We start from the raw sequence: 22500 nt of genomic DNA on the forward strand, positions 1-22500 counted from the left end.
GAGAACGTTCTGAGAGAGAGAGAGAGAGAGAGAGAGAGAGAGAGAGAGAGAGAGAGAGAGAGAGAGAGAGAGAGCGTTCTGAGAGAGAGTGAGAGAGAGAGAGAGAGAGAGAGAGAGAGAGAGAGAGAGAGAGAGAGAGAGAGAGAGAGAGAGAGAGAGAGAGAGAGAGAAAAAAAACCTTCAAGGAAATTGGTTGGCAATTTTACTGCTCTGTAGAGGATTAGATTCACTCTTGTTTTCTGTCTGTTTGTATTTGTGTATTTGTATTTGTGTGTTATAAAAATGTTTCTTTCCATCGCCATCACAGTGTCATGACACTTTTCTTCTTCGTTTACATCGAATCGCCATTTTGAGAATGTTTGTCAGAACTCTTCAACGCCGCTACTGCTAACATGGCCTACTACTAAACAAGGCCTACGACTAACACGGCCTACTACTAAACAAGGCCTACTACTAAACAAGGCCTACTACTAAACAAGGCCCACTACTAACAAGGCCTACTACTAAACAAGGCCTACTACTAAACAAGGCCTACTACTAACAAGGCCTACTACTAACAAGGCCTACTACTAAGCAAGGCCTACTACTAAACAAGGCCTACTACTAAACAAGGCCTACTACTAAACAAAGCCTACTACTAAACAAGGCCTACTACTAAACAAGGCCTACTACTAACAAGGCCTACTACTAAACAAGGCCTACGACTAACAAGGCCTACTACTAACAAGGCCTACTACTAAACAAGGCCTACTACTAACAAGGCCTACTACTAACAAGGCCTACTACTAAACAAGGCCTACTGCTAACAAGGCCTACTACTAACAAGGCCTACTACTAAACAAGGCCTACGACTAACAAGGCCTACTACTAACAAGGCCTACGACTAACAAGGCTTACTGCTAACAAGGCCTACTACTAAACAAGGCCTACTACTAAACAATGCCTACTACTAACAAGGCCTACTACTAAACAAGGCCTACTACTAAACAATGCCTACTACTAAACAAGGCCTACGACTAACAAGGCCTACTACTAAACAAGGCCTACTACTAAACAAGGCCTACTACTAACAAGGCCTACTATTAAACTAGGCCTACTACTAACAAGGCCTACTACTAAACAAGGCCTACTATTAAACTAGGCCTACTGCTAACAAGGCCTACTGCTAACAAGGCCTACTGCTAACAAGGCCTACTACTAAACAAGGCCTACTACTAAACAAGGCCTACTACTAAACAAGGCCTACTACTAAACAAGGCCTACTACTAAACAAGGCCTACTACTAAACGAGGCCTACTACTAACAAGGCCTACTACTAAACAAGGCCTACTACTAACTAGGCCTACTACTAACAAGGCCTACTACTAACAAGGCCTACTACTAAACAAGGCCTACTGCTAACAAGACCTACTACTAACAAGGCCTACTACTAAACAAGGCCTACTACTAAACAAGGCCTACTGCTAACAAGGCCTGCTACTAAACGAGGCCTACTACTAACAAGGCCTACTGCTAACAAGGCCTACTACTAAACAAGGCCTACTACTAACAAGGCCTACTACTAACAAGGCCTACTACTAAACAAGGCCTACTACTAACAAGGCCTACTACTAAACAAGGCCTACTACTAAACAAGGCCTACTACTAAACAAGGCCTACTACTAAACAAGGCCTACTACTAACAAGGCCCACTACTAACAAGGCCCACTACTAAACAAGGCCTACTACTAAACAAGCCTACTACTAACAAGGCCTCCTGCTAACAAGGCCTACTACTAAACAAGGCCTACTACTAAACAAGGTCTACTACTAACAAGGCCTACTACTAACAAGGCCTACTACTAAACAAGGCCTACTACTAACAAGGCCTACTACTAAACAAGGCCTACTACTAACAAGGCCTACTGCTAACAAGGCCTACTACTAAACGAGGCCTACTACTAACAAGGCCTACTGCTAACAAGGCCTACTACTAAACAAGGCCTACTACTAACAAGGCCTACTGCTAACAAGGCCTACTACTAACAAGGCCTACTACTAAACAAGGCCTACTACTAACAAGGCCTACTACTAAACAAGGCCTACTACTAAACAAGGCCTACTACTAAACAAGGCCTACTACTAAACAAGGCCTACTACTAACAAGGCCCACTACTAACAAGGCCCACTACTAAACAAGGCCTACTACTAAACAAGCCTACTACTAACAAGGCCTCCTGCTAACAAGGCCTACTACTAAACAAGGCCTACTACTAAACAAGGTCTACTACTAACAAGGCCTACTACTAACAAGGCCTACTACTAAACAAGGCCTACTACTAACAAGGCCTACTACTAAACAAGGCCTACTACTAACAAGGCCTACTGCTAACAAGGCCTACTACTAAACAAGGCCTACTACTAACAAGGCCTACTACTAAACAAGGACTACTACTAAACAAGGCCTACTACTAAACAAGGCCTGCTACTAAACAAGGCCTACTACTAAACAAGGCCTACTACTAAACAAGGCCTACTACTAACAAGGCCTACTACTAAACAAGGCCTACTACTAACATGGCCTACTACTAAACAAGGCCTACTACTAAACAAGGCCTACTACTAAACAAGGCCTACTACTAAACAAGGCCTACTACTAAACAAGGCCAATAAAACACCCCGCTGCCCTTTCCTACCAGTCTCATTTGCATACGGCTCCAAATCGACTCTAAATGGCTGTCACATTATGTAATTACCGACGCACCCACTTGTGCCTCACTTTAAATATTGGCCAACTGTCCGGAAATAACTTTGCGTCAGTAAGAAGCTGAAAGCACATCAACAATTTCACCAAACTCCATAAACTAAAAACACTTTTCATCCAGTGTAACCTCTTACATCCAGTTTCGTCTTTTTGAATTTTTAAAAATGTATTTTTTTTTTTATTTTAAATTCAGTTTCATCTCTGTAGTCATGAAGTCATATAGTAGAAGTAACGAGGAGTAAAGCTATGAACAGGTAAGTCATGGGGGGGGGGGGATCTCCCCCTCTTCTCCTAACCCCACTGACTGGACAGGAATGTGTTATCTTGGTTCCTGCGGTCCAAGGGGTTTACCGTTGGGTTTACCGTTTGGGTTGGAGTGGTCTGGAGGTTAGGTTTAGGGTTAACCTCATAACAGTTAACCCACACCACCACCACCATCGCAGTCAATTATATCTGGGTCACTGGGGGGGGGGGGGGAGACCCAGGTCACGTGACAGGGGAAGATAGATGTTTCGGTTCCTCTTCCTGTTGAACGTTCTAGACTCTAGAGTCACGTGTTTCCTCTGTCATTGGGTTGTTACTAGGCAAGAATAACCCGACAGGACTAAGAGCAAATTCTGGAGTTCTGAGAATGAGAGACGTAGATTTTATGTGTTGCTAATTTATAGCCTCTTTTAGTCTTTCCCTGAATACATTAAATGACTTGTGGGTAGATATATATTCTCATGCTTGGTCATGTGAGAGACAAAAATCAATGTTGTCCTTGTTGTCCACACACGCATGTAGTGTGTGTGTTGTGAAATGTGGTGTGTGTGTGTGTGTGTGTCTGTGTGTGTGTCTTTGAATGTGTATCAATGCTTCCTTGTTTCTGTGTGTATGTGCTTGTCTGCATGTGCCTCAGAGTGTATGTATGTGTGTGTGTTGTGATATGTGTGTGTGTTGTGAAATGTGTGTGTGTTGTGAAATGTGTGTGTGTTGTGATGTGTGTGTGTGTTGTGATATGTGTGTGTGTGGTGTGTCGTGATCTGTGTGTGTGTTGTAATATGTGTGTGTGTGTTCTGTTGTGATCTGTGTGTGTGTGTGTGTGTGTGTGTGTGTGTGTGTGTGTGTGTGTGTGTGTGTGTGTGTGTGTGTGTGTGTGTGTGTGTGTGTGTGTGTGTGTGTGTGTGTGTGTGTGTGTGTGTGTTGTGATATGTGTGTGTGTGTTGTGATATGTGTGTATGTGTTGTGTGTGTGTGTGTGTGTGTGTGTGTGTGTGTGTGTGTGTGTGTGTGTGTGTGTGTGTGTGTGTGTGTGTGTGTGTGTGTGTGTGTGTGTGTGTGTGTGTGTGTGTGTGTGTGTGTATGTGTGTGTTGTGATATGTGTGGTGTGTGTGTGTGTTGTGATATGTGTGTGTGTATGTGTGTGTGTGTTGTGATATGTGTGTATGTGTGTGTGTGTGTGCGTGTTTGATTCCTGAGTTGAAAGGCACTGCGTGTCTCTCCACTCCAGCTGAAGCAGACAGATCCATGCTAGTGAGGTTCTGAACGAGCAGCTTGCAGTCTTTCACAGCGTCAACATATCCTTACATATCCCACGTCCCAGACACTGACAACATATCCTTACATATCCCACGTCCCAGACACTGACAACATATCCTTACATATCCCACGTCCCAGACACTGACAACATATCCTTACATATCCCACGTCCCAGACACTGACAACATATCCTTACATATCCCACGTCCCAGACACTGACAACATATCCTTACATATCCCACGTCCCAGACACTGGCAACATATCCTTTCATATCCCACGTCCCAGACACTGACTGGCTGACAACATATCCTTACATATCCCACGTCCCAGACACTGACAACATATCCTTACATATCCCACGTCCCAGACACTGGCAACATATCCTTTCATATCCCACGTCCCAGACACTGACTGGCTGACAACATATCCTTACATATCCCACGTCCCAGACACTGACAACTTATCCTTACATATCCCACGTCCCAGACACTGACAACATATCCTTTCATATCCCACGTCCCAGACACTGGCAACATATCCTTTCATATCCCACGTCCCAGACACTGACTGGCTGACAACATATCCTTACATATCCCACGTCCCAGACACTGACAACTTATCCTTTCATATCCCACGTCCCAGACACTGGCAACATATCCTTTCATATCCCACGTCCCAGACACTGACTGGCTGACAACATATCCTTACATATCCCACGTCCCAGACACTGACAACTTATTCTTACATATCCCACGTCCCAGACACTGACAACATATCCTTTCATATCCCACGTCCCAGACACTGGCAACATATCCTTTCATATCCCACGTCCCAGACACTGACTGGCTGACAACATATCCTTACATATCCCACGTCCCAGACACTGACAACTTATTCTTACATATCCCACGTCCCAGACACTGACAACATATCCTTTCATATCCCACGTCCCAGACACTGACAACATATCCTTACATATCCCACGTCCCAGACACTGACAACATATCCTTACATATTCCACGTCCCAGACACTGACAACATATCCTTACATATCCCACGTCCCAGACACTGACAACATATCCTTTCATATCCCACGTCCCAGACACTGACAACATATCCTTACATATCCCACGTCCCAGACACTGACAACATATCCTTACATATCCCACGTCCCAGACACTGACAACATATCCTTTCATATCCCACGTCCCAGACACTGACAACATATCCTCACATATCCCACGTCCCAGACACTGACAACATATCCTTTCATATCCCACGTCCCAGACACTGACTGGCTGACAACATATCCTTTCATATCCCACGTCCCAGACACTGACTGGCTGACAACATATCCTTACATATCCCACGTCCCAGACACTGACAACATATCCTTACATATCCCACGTCCCAGACACTGACAACATATCCTTACATATCCCACGTCCCAGACACTGACAACATATCCTTACATATCCCACGTCCCAGACACTGACAACATATCCTTTCATATCCCACGTCCCAGACACTGACTGGCTGACAACATATCCTTTCATATCCCACGTCCCAGACACTGACTGGCTGACAACATATCCTTTCATATCCCACGTCCCAGACACTGACTGGCTGACAACATATCCTTACATATCCCACGTCCCAGACACTGACAACATATCCTTTCATATCCCACGTCCCAGACACTGACTGGCTGACAACATATCCTTACATATCCCACGTCCCAGACACTGACAACATATCCTTTCATATCCCACGTCCCAGACACTGACTGGCTGACAACATATCCTTTCATATCCCACGTCCCAGACACTGACAACATATCCTTACATATCCCACGTCCCAGACACTGACAGCATATCCTTTCATATCCCACGTCCCAGACACTGACAACATATCCTTACATATCCCACGTCCCAGACACTGACAACATATCCTTACATATCCCACGTCCCAGACACTGACAACATATCCTTTCATATCCCACGTCCCAGACACTGACTGGCTGACAACATATCCTTTCATATCCCACGTCCCAGACACTGACTGGCTGACAACATATCCTTACATATCCCACGTCCCAGACACTGACAACATATCCTTACATATCCCACGTCCCAGACACTGACAACATATCCTTACATATCCCACGTCCCAGACACTGACAACATATCCTTACATATCCCACGTCCCAGACACTGACAACATATCCTTTCATATCCCACGTCCCAGACACTGACTGGCTGACAACATATCCTTTCATATCCCACGTCCCAGACACTGACTGGCTGACAACATATCCTTACATATCCCACGTCCCAGACACTGACAACATATCCTTTCATATCCCACGTCCCAGACACTGACATGGCTGACAACATATCCTTACATATCCCACATCCCAGACACTGACTGGCTGACAACATATCCTTTCATATCCCACGTCCCAGACACTGACAACATATCCTTACATATCCCACGTCCCAGACACTGACAACATATCCTTTCATATCCCACGTCCCAGACACTGACAACATATCCTTTCATATCCCACGTCCCAGACACTGACAACATATCCTTACATATCCCACGTCCCAGACACTGATAACATATCCTTTCATATCCCACGTCCCAGACACTGACAACATATCCTTTCATATCCCACGTCCCAGACACTGACTGGCTGACAACATATCCTTTCGTATCCCACGTCCCAGACACTGACAACATATCCTTACATATCCCACGTCCCAGACACTGACAACATATCCTTTCATATCCCACGTACCAGACACTGACTGGCTGACAACATATCCTTACATATCCCACGTCCCAGACACTGACAACATATCCTTACATATCCCACGTCCCAGACACTGACAACATATCCTTTCATATCCCACGTCCCAGACACTGACAACATATCCTTACATATCCCACGTCCCAGACACTGACAACATATCCTTTCATATCCCACGTCCCAGACACTGACAACATATCCTTTCATATCCCACGTCCCAGACACTGACAACATATCCTTTCATATCCCACGTCCCAGACACTGACTGGCTGACAACATATCCTTACATATCCCACGTCCCAGACATTGACAACATATCCTTACATATCCCACGTCCCAGACACTGACAACATATCCTTACATATCCCACGTCCCAGACTCTGACAACATATCCTTTCATATCCCACGTCCCAGACACTGACAACATATCCTTTCATATCCCACGTCCCAGACACTGACAACATATCCTTACATATCCCACGTCCCAGACACTGACAACATGTCCTTTCATATCCCACGTCCCAGACACTGACTGGCTGACAACATATCCTTACATATCCCACGTCCCAGACACTGACAACATATCCTTTCGTATCCCACGTCCCAGACACTGACAACATATCCTTACATATCCCACGTCCCAGACACTGACAACATATCCTTACATATCCCACGTCCCAGACACTGACAACATATCCTTTCATATCCCACGTCCCAGACACTGACTGGCTGACAACATATCCTTACATATCCCACGTCCCAGACACTGACAACATATCCTTTCATATCCCACGTCCCAGACACTGACTGGCTGACAACATATCCTTTCATATCCCACGTCCCAGACACTGACTGGCTGACAACATATCCTTACATATCCCACGTCCCAGACACTGACAACATATCCTTTCATATCCCACGTCCCAGACACTGACAACATATCCTTACACATCCCACATCCCAGACACTGACAACATATCCTTTCATATCCCGCGTCCCAGACAGTGACTGGCTGACAACATATCATTTCGTATCCCACGTCCCAGACACTGACAACATATCCTTACATATCCCACGTCCCAGACACTGACAACATATCCTTTCATATCCCACGTCCCAGACACTGACAACATATCCTTTCATATCCCACGTCCCAGACACTGACAACATATCCTTACATATCCCACATCCCAGACACTGACAACATATCCTTACATATCCCGCGTCCCAGACACTGACAACATATCCTTTCATATCCCACATCCCAGACACTGACAACATATCCTTTCATATCCCACGTCCCAGACACTGACAACATATCCTTTCATATCCCACGTCCCAGACACTGACAACATATCCTTACATATCCCACGTCCCAGACACTGACAACATATCCTTACATATCCCACGTCCCAGACACTGACAACATAGCCTTTCATATCCCACGTCCCAGACACTGACAACATATCCTTACATATCCCACATCCCAGACACTGACAACATATCCTTACATATCCCGCGTCCCAGACACTGACAACATATCCTTTCATATCCCACGTCCCAGACACTGACAACATATCCTTTCATATCCCACGTCCCAGACACTGACAACATATCCTTACATATCCCACGTCCCAGACACTGACTGGCTGACAACATATCCTTGCATATCCCACGTCCCAGACACTGACAACATATCCTTTCATATCCCACGTCCCAGACACTGACAACATATCCTTACATATCCCACGTCCCAGACACTGACAACATATCCTTTCATATCCCACGTCCCAGACACTGACAACATATCCTTACATATCCCACGTCCCAGACACTGACTGGCTGACAACATATCCTTTCATATTCCACGTCTCAGACACTGACTGGCTGACAACATATGCTTTCATATCCCACGTCCCAGACACTGACTGGCTGACAACATATCCTTACATATCCCACGTCCCAGACACTGACTGGCTGACAACATATCCTTTCATATCCCACGTCCCAGACACTGACTGGCTGACAACATATCCTTACATATCCCACGTCCCAGACACTGACAACATATCCTTACATATCCCACGTCCCAGACACTGACAACATATCCTTTCATATCCCACGTCCCAGACACTGACAACATATCCTTTCATATCCCACGTCCCAGACACTGACAACATATCCTTTCATATCCCACGTCCCAGACACTGACAACATATCCTTTCATATTCCACGTCCCAGACACTGACAACATATCCTTTCATATCCCACGTCCCAGACACTGACTGGCTGACAACATATCCTTTCATATCCCACGTCCCAGACACTGACAACATATCCTTTCATATCCCACGTCCCAGACACTGACAACATATCCTTTCATATCCACGTCCCAGACACTGACTGGCTGACAACATATCCTTTCATATCCCACGTCCCAGACACTGACAACATATCCTTTCATATCCCACGTCCCAGACACTGACAACATATCCTTACATATCCCACGTCCCAGACACTGACAACATATCCTTTCATATCCCACGTCCCAGACACTGACAACATATCCTTACATATCCCACATCCCAGACACTGACAACATATCCTTTCATATCCCACGTCCCAGACACTGACAACATATCCTTTCATATCCCACGTCCCAGACACTGACAACATATCCTTACATATCCCACGTCCCAGACACTGACAACATATCCTTACATATCCCACGTCCCAGACACTGACAACATAGCCTTTCATATCCCACGTCCCAGACACTGACAACATATCCTTACATATCCCACATCCCAGACACTGACAACATATCCTTACATATCCCGCGTCCCAGACACTGACAACATATCCTTTCATATCCCACGTCCCAGACACTGACAACATATCCTTTCATATCCCACGTCCCAGACACTGACAACATATCCTTACATATCCCACGTCCCAGACACTGACAACATATCCTTTCATATCCCACGTCCCAGACACTGACAACATATCCTTACATATCCCACGTCCCAGACACTGACAACATATCCTTACATATCCCACGTCCCAGACACTGACTGGCTGACAACATATCCTTTCATATCCCACGTCCCAGACACTGACTGGCTGACAACATATCCTTTCATATCCCACGTCTCAGACACTGACTGGCTGACAACATATGCTTTCATATCCCACGTCCCAGACACTGACTGGCTGACAACATATCCTTACATATCCCACGTCCCAGACACTGACTGGCTGACAACATATCCTTTCATATCCCACGTCCCAGACACTGACTGGCTGACAACATATCCTTACAAATCCCACGTCCCAGACACTGACTGGCTGACAACATATCCTTACATATCCCACGTCCCAGACACTGACAACATATCCTTACATATCCCACGTCCCAGACACTGACAACATATCCTTTCATATCCCACGTCCCAGACACTGACAACATATCCTTTCATATCCCACGTCCCAGACACTGACAACATATCCTTTCATATCCCATGTCCCAGACACTGACAACATATCCTTTCATATCCCACGTCCCAGACACTGACAACATATCCTTTCATATTCCACGTCCCAGACACTGACAACATATCCTTTCATATCCCACGTCCCAGACACTGACTGGCTGACAACATATCCTTTCATATCCCACGTCCCAGACACTGACAACATATCCTTTCATATCCCACGTCCCAGACACTGACAACATATCCTTTCATATCCCACGTCCCAGACACTGACTGGCTGACAACATATCCTTTCATATCCCACGTCCCAGACACTGACAACATATCCTTTCATATCCCACGTCCCAGACACTGACAACATATCCTTACATATCCCACGTCCCAGACACTGACAACATATCCTTTCATATCCCACGTCCCAGACACTGACAACATATCCTTACATATCCCACGTCCCAGACACTGACAACATATCCTTTCATATCCCACGTCCCAGACACTGACAACATATCCTTTCATATCCCACGTCCCAGACACTGACAACATATCCTTACATATCCCACGTCCCAGACACTGACAACATATCCTTTCATATCCCACGTCCCAGACACTGACAACATATCCTTTCATATCCCACGTCCCAGACACTGACAACATATCCTTTCATATCCCACGTCCCAGACACTGACTGGCTGACAACATATCCTTTCATATCCCACGTCCCAGACACTGACAACATATCCTTTCATATCCCACGTCCCAGACACTGACAACATATCCTTTCATATCCCACGTCCCAGACACTGACAACATATCCTTACATATCCCACGTCCCAGACACTGACAACATATCCTTTCATATCCCACGTCCCAGACACTGACAACATATCCTTTCATATCCCACGTCCCAGACACTGACTGGCTGACAACATATCCTTACATATCCCACGTCCCAGACATTGACAACATATCCTTACATATCCCACGTCCCAGACACTGACAACATATCCTTACATATCCCACGTCCCAGACTCTGACAACATATCCTTTCATATCCCACGTCCCAGACACTGACAACATATCCTTTCATATCCCACGTCCCAGACACTGACAACATATCCTTACATATCCCACGTCCCAGACACTGACAACATATCCTTTCATATCCCACGTCCCAGACACTGACTGGCTGACAACATATCCTTACATATCCCACGTCCCAGACACTGACAACATATCCTTTCGTATCCCACGTCCCAGACACTGACAACATATCCTTACATATCCCACGTCCCAGACACTGACAACATATCCTTACATATCCCACGGCCCAGACACTGACAACATATCCTTTCATATCCCACGTCCCAGACACTGACTGGCTGACAACATATCCTTACATATCCCACGTCCCAGACACTGACAACATATCCTTTCATATCCCACGTCCCAGACACTGACTGGCTGACAACATATCCTTTCATATCCCACGTCCCAGACACTGACTGGCTGACAACATATCCTTACATATCCCACGTCCCAGACACTGACAACATATCCTTACATATCCCACGTCCCAGACACTGACAACATATCCTTTCATATCCCACGTCCCAGACACTGACAACATATCCTTTCATATCCCACGTCCCAGACACTGACAACATATCCTTACATATCCCACATCCCAGACACTGACAACATATCCTTACATATCCCACGTCCCAGACACTGACAACATATCCTTTCATATCCCACGTCCCAGACACTGACAACATATCCTTTCATATCCCACGTCCCAGACACTGACAACATATCCTTCCATATCCCACGTCCCAGACACTGACAACATATCCTTACATATCCCACGTCCCAGACACTGACAACATATCCTTACATATCCCACGTCCCAGACACTGACAACATATCCTTTCATATCCCACGTCCCAGACACTGACAACATATCCTTACATATCCCACATCCCAGACACTGACAACATATCCTTACATATCCCGCGTCCCAGACACTGACAACATATCCTTTCATATCCCACGTCCCAGACACTGACAACATATCCTTACATATCCCACATCCCAGACACTGACTGGCTGACAACATATCCTTGCATATCCCACGTCCCAGACACTGACAACATATCCTTACATATCCCACGTCCCAGACACTGACTGGCTGACAACATATCCTTTCATATCCCACGTCCCAGACACTGACTGGCTGACAACATATCCTTTCATATCCCACGTCTCAGACACTGACTGGCTGACAACATATGCTTTCATATCCCACGTCCCAGACACTGACTGGCTGACAACATATCCTTACATATCCCACGTCCCAGACACTGACTGGCTGACAACATATCCTTTCATATCCCACGTCCCAGACACTGACTGGCTGACAACATATCCTTACAAATCCCACGTCCCAGACACTGACTGGCTGACAACATATCCTTACATATCCCACGTCCCAGACACTGACAACATATCCTTACATATCCCACGTCCCAGACACTGACAACATATCCTTTCATATCCCACGTCCCAGACACTGACAACATATCCTTTCATATCCCACGTCCCAGACACTGACAACATATCCTTACATATCCCACGTCCCAGACACTGACAACATATCCTTACATATCCCACGTCCCAGACACTGACAACATATCCTTACATATCCCACGTCCCAGACACTGACAACATATCCTTACATATCCCACGTCCCAGACACTGACAACATATCCTTACATATCCCACGTCCCAGACACTGACAACATATCCTTACATATCCCACGTCCCAGACACTGACAACATATCCTTACATATCCCACGTCCCAGACACTGACAACATATCCTTACATATCCCACGTCCCAGACACTGACAACATATCCTTTCATATCCCACGTCCCAGACACTGACAACATATCCTTTCATATCCCACGTCCCAGACACTGACAACATATCCTTACATATCCCACGTCCCAGACACTGACAACATATCCTTACATATCCCACGTCCCAGACACTGACAACATATCCTTACATATCCCACGTCCCAGACACTGACACCACTTTCCTGTGTCGCAGTAATAAAAAAAGTATTAAGGATTTATTCCCTTATTAGTTATACAATTGTAATAGTTTCCCCATGTTGCAATGCAGTCAGTTCTACAACATCTGACAGCCGCTACGTGAATCAGTTTTGTTTTCTTGCTTTTCGTCAAATTTTATTTTACTGTATTATTAGGTTGAACTTGAACGAGCAAATGTCAATTTACAATTATCCTCTTATACTCTCTGTGGGAATCAGAGTACAGAAAGAAAGGTTGACATTTCTCTGCAAAAAACTGCAGAGAGACGAGCGATTTAATTAGATTTTTTTTATTGTACCCAGTAAAATTGCATGACGACGGCATGGTTTCCTTAACCTAACTTTGGGACAGAGCTGTTTATCAAACCAACCGAAGGGACGATAAGGACTGATGATGCTAAAAGACTGAACATATTTGGTAGAATAATTCATAATAAACAATAATAATAAACAATAACTCCAAAAGAATAAAATCAGAAACTCTGCAGAACCTGTAATAGGTTCAACCGTAACAATTTCCTCAGAAATGCACCAATAAGAGAAATGTCCATACGGAGAAATGCACCAATAAGAGAAATGTCCATATGGAGAAATGCACCAATAAGAGAAATGTCCATATGGAGAAATGCACCAATAAGAGAAATGCACCAATAAGAGAAATGTCCATATGGAGAAATGCACCAATAAGAGAAATGTCCATATGGAGAAATGCACCAATAAGAGAAATGTCCAATAAGAGAAATGCACCAATAAGAGAAATGTCCATAAAGAGAAATGCACCAATAAGAGAAATGTCCATAAAGAGAAATGCACCAATAAGAGAAATGTCCAATAAGAGAAATGTCCAATAAGAGAAATGCACCAATAAGAGAAATGTCCATAAAGAGAAATGCACCAATAAGAGAAATGTCCATGAAGAGAAATGCACCAATAAGAGAAATGTCCATACGGAGAAATGCACCAATAAGAGAAATGTCAATACGGAGAAATGCACCAATAAGAGAAATATCCAATTAGAGAAATGCACCAATAAGAGAAATGTCCAATTAGAGGAATGCACCAATAAGAGAAATGTCAATACGGAGAAATGCACCAATAAGAGAAATGTCCAATTAGAGAAATGTCCAATTAGAGAAATGCACCAATAAGAGAAATGTCCAATTAGAGAAATGCACCAATAAGAGAAATGTCCAATTAGAGAAATGCACCAATAAGAGAAATGTCCAATTAGAGAAATGCACCAATAAGAGAAATGTCAATACGGAGAAATGCACCAATAAGAGAAATGTCCAATAAGAGAAATGTCCAATTAGAGAAATGCACCAATAAGAGAAATGTCCAATTAGAGAAATGCACCAATAAGAGAAATGTCAATACGGAGAAATGCACCAATAAGAGAAATGTCCAATTAGAGAAATGCACCAATAAGAGAAATGTCCATATGGAGAAATGCACCAATAAGAGAATTGTCCATACAGAGAAATGCACCAATAAGAGTGTCCATAAAGAGAAATGCACCAATAAGAGAAATGTCCATATGGAGAAATGCACCAATAAGAGAAATGTCCATAAAGAGAAATGCACCAATAAGAGAAATGTCCAATAAGAGAAATGCACCAATAAGAGAAATGTCCAATAAGAGAAATGCACCAATAAGAGAAATGTCCATACGGAGAAATGCACCAATAAGAGAAATGTCCATAAAGAGAAATGCACCAATAAGAGAAATGCACCAATAAGAGAAATGTCCATAAAGAGAAATGCACCAATAAGAGAAATGTCCAATAAGAGAAATGCACCAATAAGAGAAATGTCCATAAAGAGAAATGCACCAATAAGAGAAATGTCCAATAAGAGAAATGCACCAATAAGAGAAATGTCCAATAAGAGAAATGCACCAATAAGAGAAATGTCCAATAAGAGAAATGCACCAATAAGAGCCATATTTCTATTCCAAGGTAAAAAGTAGAGCGGGATGAATCAGGGGGTAGAGTAGATACATAAGAGGTTCAAGCCTTGACGCTGATTTTTTAAGTGCATATGTACAATCTGTAGCAATCTATGTACAACTTTTCTGGGAAAGAGCCCCAATTTAAATCCATCAAAGCATACTTTAACAGACTCATCCTGTGTGTGTGTGTGTGTGTGTGTGTGTGTGTGTGTGTGTGTGTGTGTGTGTGTGTGTGTGTGTGTGTGTGTGTGTGTGTGTGTGTGTGTGTGTGTGTGTGTGTGTGTGTGTGTGTGTGTGTGTGTGTGTGTGTGTGTGTGTGTGTGTGTGTGTGTGTGTGTGTGTGTGTGTGTGTGTGTGTGTGTGTGTGTGTGTGTCTCTCTGTGTGTCTGTGTGTGGGGAATTATTATTTCCTCTCATTCCATTGTATGTCGAGAGAGAGAGAGAGAGAGAGAGAGAGAGAGAGAGAGAGAGAGAGAGAGAGAGAGAGAGAGAGAGAGAGAGAGAGAGAGAGAGAGAGAGAGAGAGAGAGAGAGAGAGAGAGAGAGAGAGAGAGAGAGAGAGAGAGAGAGAGAGAGAGAGAGAGAGAGAGAGAGAGAGAGAGAGAGAGAGAGAGAGAGAGAGAGAGAGGGAGAGAGAGAGAAAGAGAAAGAGAGAAAGAGGAGAGAGCGAGAGAGAAAACCCCAAAAAGACTAAAATAATGATTTTCCAGAAAAGATCCAGATCTCAGGGAATTAGACCAAAGTTCTCAATTGGTACAAAATATATAGAGAACTGCACACACTACAATTACTTAGGTTTAAAAATAAACTCAACTGGACACCTTAATGAGGCAGTGAGTGAACTGAGAGATAAAGCACGCAGGGCATTCTACACCATTAAAAAGCACATTCAAATTGAAATACCTTAAAATTTGGCTAAAACTAATTGAATATGTCATTGAACCAATTACACTTTATGGCATTGAGGTGTGGGGTCCACTTGCAAAACAAGATTTAATCAAATGGGATAAACATGCAGAGTTCTGTAAGATTCTCCTACATGTCCAGAGGAAAACTACAAACAATGCACGCAGGGCAGAATTAGGCCAATATCCATAATAATAAAAACTCAAAAGAAAGCAATTAAGTTTTGGAAACATCTAAAATACAGTGACCTCTCATATCACTACCAAGCCCTGCCCCTCATCCAGCTGGTCCTGGGGCTGAGTTCACAAACCTGTTCTACTAACACACTGAAGCCTCAGTCCCCTCATCCAGCTGGTCCTGAGGCTGAGTTCACAAACCTGTTCTACTAACACACTGAAGCCTCAGTCCCCTCATCCAGCTGGTCCTGGGGCTGAGTTCACAAACCTGTTCTACTAACACACTGAAGCCTCAGTCCCCTCATCCAGCTGGTCCTGGGGCTGAGTTCACAAACCTGTTCTACTAACACACTGAAGCCTCAGTCCCCTCATCCAGCTGGTCCTGGGGCTGAGTTCACAAACCTGTTCTACTAACACACTGAAGCCTCAGTCCCCTCATCCAGCTGGTCCTGAAGCTGAGTTCACTAACCTGTTCTACTAACACACTGAAGCCTCAGTCCCCTCATCCAGCTGGTCCTGAAGCTGAGTTCACTAACCTGTTCTACTAACACACTGAAGCCTCAGTCCCCTCATCCAGCTGGTCCTTGGGCTGAGTTCACAAACCTGTTCTACAAACACACTGAAGCCTCAGTCCCCTCATCCAGCTGGTCCTTGGGCTGAGTTCACAAACCTGTTCTACTAACACACTGAAGCCTCAGTCCCCTCATCCAGCTGGTCCTTGGGCTGAGTTCACAAACCTGTTCTACTAACACACTGAAGCCTCAGTCCCCTCATCCAGCTGGTCCTGGGGCTGAGTTCACTAACCTGTTCTACTAACACACTGAAGCCTCAGTCCCCTCATCCAGCTGGTCCTTGGGCTGAGTTCACTAACCTGTTCTACTAACACACTGAAGCCTCAGGACCAGAACATCCAATCAATCAGGATAAACCAAATGACAACACAGTCAAAACAACACTATATTGCTTATTGGGAAACACAAACACAAAGCTAAATGCAGTGCTATCTGGCCCTAAATCCACAGTACACCGTGGCTAAATATTTGACCATGGTTACTGATCAAAACCTTAGAAAAACCTTGCCAAAGTACAGGCTCAGTGAGCACAGCCTTGCCATTGAGAAGGGTAGACACAGGAAAACCTGGCTCTCTGTAGAGGAAAGGCTGTGCAACCACTGCACCACAGCAGAACCTGAGACAGAGCTGCATTTCCTGACAAAATGTTTAAAAAAGATAAAACAATTAGAGAGTGTCATCTTCCCAAATTTGGCTAAGCTACCCGTCCTGTTGGGGGAGGACGCAGAGAGCTGTGGGTTGGCAGCGCACTACATTGCTGCCTGCCGTAAGATGAGGGACAGTGTCTGACAGACCAATCAACCTGCACATGTCCTCTACTGTACATGTCCTCTACTGTACATGTCCTCTACTGTACATGTCCTCTACTGCACATGTCCTCTACTGTACATGTCCTCTACTGTACATGTCCTCTACTGCACATGTCCTCTACTGTACATGTCCTCTACTGTACATGTCCTCTACTGTACATGTCCTCTACTGTACATGTCCTCTACTGCACATGTCCTCTACTGTACATGTCCTCTACTGTACATGTCCTCTACTGTACCTCTACTGTACATGTCCTCTACTGCACATGTCCTCTACTGCACATGTCCTCTACTGCACATGTCCTCTACTGTACATGTCCTCTACTGTACATGTCCTCTACTGTACATGTCCTCTACTGGACATGTCCTCTACTGTACATGTCCTCTACTGTACATGTCCTCTACTGTACATGTCCTCTACTGTACATGTCCTCTACTGCACATGTCCTCTACTGTACATGTCCTCTACTGTACATGTCCTCTACTGTACATGTCCTCTACTGCACATGTCCTCTACTGGACATGTCCTCTACTGTACATGTCCTCTACTGTACATGTCCTCTACTGTACATGTCCTCTACTGCACATGTCCTCTACTGTACATGTCCTCTACTGTACATGTCCTCTACTGCACAAGTCCTCTACTGTACATGTCCTCTACTGTACATGTCCTCTACTGCACATGTCCTCTACTGTACATGTCCTCTACTGTACATGTCCTGTACTGTACATGTCCTCTACTGCACATGTCCTCTACTGGACATGTCCTCTACTGTACATGTCCTCTACTGGACATGTCCTCTACTGTACATGTCCTCTACTGGACACTTATTGTTATTGTTGGATGTGTTGGTTGTTTTGACCCTTGGTTATTGTTGTTACTGTTGTCACGTTGACAATTTTGATTCTCATTTTTATTTATTTTTCATATTGTAAATATCCTAAATAAGCTTTGGCAATATATACATTGTTACGTCATGCCAATAAAGCGAATTGACCTGGGCAACAAGGAATAAAAGTCTTCTATCCATCAAAATGAACATACAATTCGACATAACAATTAGATTCTGGAAAAGAATACTTGAATCAGTTCTAGAACCCATTGCCCTTTATGGATATTAGGTCTGGGGTCCGCTCACCAACCAAGAATTTACAAAATGCGACAAACATCAAATTGAGAGGAAGCGATTCCCAAACCTTCCATAACAAAGCCATCACCTACAGAGAAATGAACCTGGAGAAGAGTCCCCTAAGCAAGCTAATCCTGGGGCTCTGTTCACAAACACAAACAGACCCCACAGAGCCCCAGAACAGCAACACAATTAGACCCAACCAAACCATGAGAAAACTAAAAGATAATTACTTGGAAAGAAGGGAGTGGGGGAGAGAGTGGATGAGGAGTGAGGGGGAGTGAAGGAGGAGGAGTGGTGGGGGAGAGAGTGGAGGAGGAGTGGAGGAGGAGTGGAGGAGGAGGAGTGAGGGGGAGTGAAGGAGGAGTGGGGGAGAGTGGAGGAGTGGAGGAGGAGTGGTGAGGAGTGGGGGAGTGAAGGAGGAGTGGGGGAGAGAGTGGAGGAGGAGTGAGGGGAGTGAAGGAGGAGTGAGGGGGAGTGAAGGAGGAGGAGTGAGGGGGGGGAGGAGGAGTGGGGGGGAGTGGGGAGGAGGAGGAGGAGTGAGGGGGAGTGAAGGAGGAGTGGAGGAGGAGTGGGGGGATTGAAGGAGGAGTGGGGGAGAGAGTGGAGGAGGAGTGGGGGAGAGAGTGGAGGAGGAGTGGGGGAGAGAGTGGAGGAGGAGTGGAGGGAGGAGTGGAGGAGGAGTGGAGGAGGAGTGGGGGAGGAGTGGAGGAGGAGTGGGGGGAGTGGAGGAGGAGTGGGGGAGGAGTGGAGGAGGAGTGAAGGAGGAGTGGAGGAGGAGTGGGGGAGAGAGTGGAGGAGGAGTGGGGGAGAGAGTGGAGGAGGAGTGAAGGAGGAGTGGAGGAGGAGTGGGGGAGAGAGTGGAGGAGGAGTGGGGGAGGAGTGGAGGAGGAGTGAAGGAGGAGTGGAGGAGGAGTGGGGGAGAGAGTGGAGGAGGAGTGGGGGAGGAGTGGAGGAGGAGTGAAGGAGGAGTGGAGGAGGAGTGGGGGAGAGAGTGGAGGAGGAGTGGGGGAGAGAGTGGAGGAGGAGTGGGGAGAGAGTGGAGGAGGAGTGGGGGAGGAGTGGAGGAGGAGTGAAGGAGGAGTGGAGGAGGAGTGGGGGAGAGAGTGGAGGAGGAGTGGGGGAGGAGTGGAGGAGGAGTGAAGGAGGAGTGGAGGAGGAGTGGGGGAGGAGAGAGTGGAGGAGGAGTGGGGGAGAGAGTGGAGGAGGAGGGGGGAGGAGTGGGGGGAGTGGAGGAGGAGTGGGGGAGGAGTGAAGGAGGAGTGGAGGAGGAGTGGGGGAGAGAGTGGAGGAGGAGTGGGGGAGAGAGTGGAGGAGGAGTGAAGGAGGAGTGGAGGAGGAGTGGGGGAGAGAGTGGAGGAGGAGTGGGGGAGGAGTGGAGGAGGAGTGAAGGAGGAGTGGAGGAGGAGTGGGGGAGAGAGTGGAGGAGGAGTGGGGGAGGAGTGGGGGGAGGAGTGGAGGAGGAGTGGGGAGAGAGTGGAGGAGGAGTGGGGGAGGAGTGGGGGGGAGTGGAGGAGGAGTGGGGGAGGAGTGAAGGAGGAGGAGGAGTGGGGGAGAGAGTGGAGGAGGAGTGGAGGAGGAGGAGGAGGAGGAGGGAGTGGAGGAGGAGTGGGGGAGGAGTGGAGGAGGAGTGGGGGAGGAGTGGAGGAGGAGTGAAGGAGGAGTGGAGGAGTGGGGGAGAGAGTGGAGGAGGAGTGGGGGAGGAGTGGAGGAGGAGTGAAGGAGGAGTGGAGGAGGAGTGGGGGGAGAGTGGAGGAGGAGTGGGGGAGGAGTGGAGGAGGAGTGGGGAGGAGTGGAGGGAGTGGAGGAGAGGAGGGGGAGGAGGAGGAGGAGTGAAGGAGGAGTGGGGGAGTGGGAGGAGTGGAGGGGAGTGAAGGAGGAGTGGGGGGAGAGTGGAGGAGGAGTGGGGGAGAGAGTGGAGGAGGAGTGGGGGGAGAGTGGAGGAGGAGTGGAGGAGGAGTGGGGGAGGAGTGGAGGAGGAGTGGAGGAGGAGGGGGGGTGGTGGAGGAGGAGTGGGGGAGGAGTGGAGGAGGAGTGAAGGAGGAGTGGAGGAGGAGTGGAGGAGGAGTGGGGGAGAGAGTGGAGGAGGAGTGGGGGAGGAGTGGAGGAGGAGTGAAGGAGGAGTGGAGGAGGAGTGGGGGAGAGAGTGGAGGAGGAGTGGGGGAGAGAGTGGAGGAGGAGTGGGGGAGAGAGTGGAGGAGGAGTGGAGGAGGAGTGGAGGAGGAGTGGAGGAGGAGTGGGGGAGGAGGTGGAGGAGGAGTGGGGGGAGGAGTGGAGGAGGAGTGGAGGAGGAGTGGAGGAGGAGGAGGAGGAGTGGGGGAGGAGTGGGGGGAGTGAAGGAGGAGTGGAGGAGGAGGAGGAGGAGGAGGAGGAGGAGGAGGAGGAGGAGGAGGAGGAGGAGGAGGAGGAGGAGGAGGAGGAGGAGGAGGAGTGGGGGAGAGAGTGGAGGAAGAGTGGGGGAGAGAGTGGAGGAGGAGTGGAGGAGGAGTGGGGGGAGTGAAGGAGGAGTGGAGGAGGAGGAGGAGGAGGAGGAGGAGGAGGAGTGGGGGAGAGAGTGGAGGAGGAGTGGAGGAGGAGTGGGGGGAGTGAGGAGGAGGAGGAGGAGGAGGAGGAGGAGGAGGAGGAGGAGGAGGAGGAGGAGGAGGAGGAGGAGGAGGAGGAGGAGGGGGAGAGAGTGGAGGAAGAGTGGGGGAGAGAGTGGAGGAGGAGTGGGGGAGAGAGTGGAGGAGGAGTGGGGGAAAGAGTGGAGGACGAGTGGGGAGAGAGTGGAGGAAAGAGTGGAGGACGAGTGGGGGAGAGAGTGGAGGACGAGTGGGGGAGAGAGTGGAGGAGAGAGTGGGAAGGAGGAGTGGGGGAGGAGTGAAGGAGGAGTGGAGGAGGAGTGGGGGGAGTGAAGGAGGAGTGGAAGAGGAGTGGAGGAGGAGTGGGGGAGGAGTGGAGGAGGAGTGGGGGAGGAGTGGAGGAGGAGTGAAGGAGGAGTGGAGGAGGAGTGGGGGAGAGAGTGGAGGAGGAGTGGGGGAGGAGTGGAGGAGGAGTGAAGGAGGAGTGGAGGAGGAGTGGGGGAGAGAGTGGAGGAGGAGTGGGGGAGAGAGTGGAGGAGGAGTGGGGGAGAGAGTGGAGGAGGAGTGGGGGAGGAGTGGGGGAGTGAATGAAGAGTGGAGGAGGAGTGGAGGAGGAGTGGAGGAGGAGTGGAGGAGGAGGAGGAGGAGGAGGAGGAGGAGGGAGGAGGAGGAGGAGGAGGAGGAGGAGGAGGAGGAGGAGG

The 22500-nt window shown here is 47.2% G+C and overlaps 1 protein-coding gene across 2 annotated transcripts in view; it reads right to left on the reverse strand.

Moving 5' to 3' along the window:
- adam19a (ADAM metallopeptidase domain 19a) overlaps nt 1–22500 on the reverse strand; it is a 250054-nt gene that overhangs the window by 65249 nt on the left and 162305 nt on the right. The window lies entirely within an intron of this gene.

The sequence above is a fragment of the Oncorhynchus gorbuscha genome, linkage group LG25 (genome assembly GCF_021184085.1).
Source record: "Oncorhynchus gorbuscha isolate QuinsamMale2020 ecotype Even-year linkage group LG25, OgorEven_v1.0, whole genome shotgun sequence".
In the NCBI taxonomy this organism is placed as follows: domain Eukaryota; kingdom Metazoa; phylum Chordata; class Actinopteri; order Salmoniformes; family Salmonidae; genus Oncorhynchus; species Oncorhynchus gorbuscha.